Consider the following 2718-nt stretch of genomic DNA (forward strand, 5'->3'; position numbering starts at 1 on the left):
CAATGATTTGCTTTAATTTTACACTGAGCAAGTGAAGTGTGAGACGCATTCATAGAGTATTACATCACTTTCATTACGCTTCATTAGCGAAGGGGGATGACAGAGCTATGGAGAGAGTGAATAAAGAGAATGACGCAGTGAGATAAACACAGTTAGCCAGAGACCAGACTAATTGTGGTGCTGATTACACATGCAGATATTTTAAAAGTGCTTACATTTTTAGCCGTTTCTGTGTAAACACGACATGTGGATATACATAAAAATTCTATTGTGGCAGGTGCGTTTTAGCCATCCCTAAATTACTTTACGTATACGGTAAATGAGAGGCCATAATCAATGTGTTTTCAAAAATATCCACATACGTGTAAACAGCTGCTGATGGAGAGATGGAGTTTAAATCGAGCTGACAGCTTTAGCTGGGCAAAATCATATGAAAAGACCCCCACCCACCCAATACATAAAATATAGTGAGGACCCTATTCTCTCTCTCTCTCTCTCTCTCTCTCTCTCTCTCTCTCTCTCTCTCTCTCTCTCTCTCTCTCTCTCTCTCTCTCTCTCTCTCTCTCTCTCTCTCTCTCTCTCAATGTGAATGTGTGTGTCATAGGGTGGTAGACAGGGAGAGAGAGAAGAAGAAGAATGAGAGAATAATAACAGCAGACTGAAGAGAATGAACAGAGTTGCCACTTTAATCCCAGAGGGCCACATCATGTCTGGGATGACACATTCCATGGCTGGCCACAGCGCTAAAACTTGAGTGTTAACAGTCTTTACATGGGGAACACGAACACTCTATGGTGGTGGTTCTCAAGGTGGGGTCTGGGGGCCTCTGGCGATCCACAACACATTACCAGGGGATGCGTGAAAAAATTACAAGATTTTAAAGGTGCACTATGTAGGATTGTGGCCAGAGTTGAAACTACGCTGCTCATATGCTGCCTATTGCCAAATTTGGCAATATGATTTAAAATACTTTTAACAACTGTGATTTGTTTTGCGATTACTGTGGGGTCCTTGGAGAATGATTATGTTTAATTAACTGGCATGTACTAAAGCTTTAATCCAAAGTGACTTACAGTTATTTACAGGTTATTGGTTAGAGTCCCTGGAGCAGTGTGGGGTTAGGTGCCTTGCTCAAGGGCACCTCAGCCATGGAGTGCACTAGGGAGTGGAAAGGTGGGATTTGAACCTGCAACCCTCTGATCTGAAGCCCATATCCTTAACCATTAGGCCACGGCTGCCCCAAATTGTTGTGCAATTACCAGGAGGTCCTTGGAGAATGATCTTCTGCATTAAGAATCCCTGCCCCTGAAACGTTTGAGAACTCCCGTTCTAGTGTCTGTGTATGTGCATGTGTGTTGGCGTTTAGTGGCGACGAGAGTAACAGCCTAACAGTGACAGTGTATCATTAGACTAGATAAGCATTCAACCCAACCCAATGCAAATAACAAGACTCAGCAGACACACACACACACACAGACACACAGACACACACACACAGACACACAGACACACAGACACAGACACACACACACACACACACACACACACACACACACACACACACACACACACACACACACACACACACACACACACACACACACGGGTATGTGCTATTTACTGTCGTCAACACCCAAACTCCACCCTAGAATATGAAAACTAGCCTGTTCTCCCAAGTAAAAAAAAAGTGTACTTAATATATACTTAATAAGTACGTTTTATTGTATTTAAAGTGTACTTCAAAAGTGTGTATTTAAAGAATGTTATTTTGGGACAACTTATAGTATACTTAAATGTACTTGAAATATAATTAAGTAGAGCTTAAACACATTTTAAGTTGACTTTTTTGTACTAAAATTAAACTTTGTATAAGTGTACTTAATATACTAAAAATATATTTAACTTTAAGTACATTATAAGTATACTAACCAAGTCACTTTAAAATGTGTTTAATGTGTACTTTAGCATGCGGATAAGTGCATTTTAAGTACATTAGAAATCTATTTTAACGTCATGAGAAAGTACTTTATAGTATACTGCAGAAGTACATACTTAAGTTGTGTTATTTTGGGACAACTTTTAGTATACTTAAATACACTTGAAATATAATTAAGTAGAGCTTAATCAACTTTTAAGTTGACTTTTTTGTACTAAAATCAAACTTTGTACAAGTGTACTTAGTATACTAAAAACATACTTAATTTTAAGTACATTATAAGTATACTAACCAAATCACTTTAAAATGTGTTTAATGTGAACTTTAGCATGCGGATAAGTGCATTTTAAGTACATTAGAAATCTATTTTAACTTCATGAGAAAGTACTTTATAGTATACTGCAGAAGTACATACTTAAGTTGTGTTATTTTGGGACAACTTATAGTATACTTAAATACACTTGAAATATAATTAAGTAGAGCTTAATCACATTTTAAGTTGACTTTTTTGTACTAAAATCAAACTTTGTACAAGTGTACTTAATATACTAACAATATATTTAACTTTAAGTACATTATAAGTATACTAACCAAGTCACTTTAAAATGTGTTTAATGTGAACTTTAGCATGCGGATAAGTGCATTTTAAGTACATTAGAAATCTATTTCAATGTCATGAGAAAGTACTTTATAGTATACTGCAGAAGTACATACTTAAGTTGTGTTATTTTGGGACAACTTATAGTATACTTAAATACACTTGAAATATAATTAAGTAGAGC

The sequence above is a fragment of the Engraulis encrasicolus genome, chromosome 9 (genome assembly GCF_034702125.1).
Source record: "Engraulis encrasicolus isolate BLACKSEA-1 chromosome 9, IST_EnEncr_1.0, whole genome shotgun sequence".
Lineage (NCBI taxonomy): Eukaryota > Metazoa > Chordata > Actinopteri > Clupeiformes > Engraulidae > Engraulis > Engraulis encrasicolus.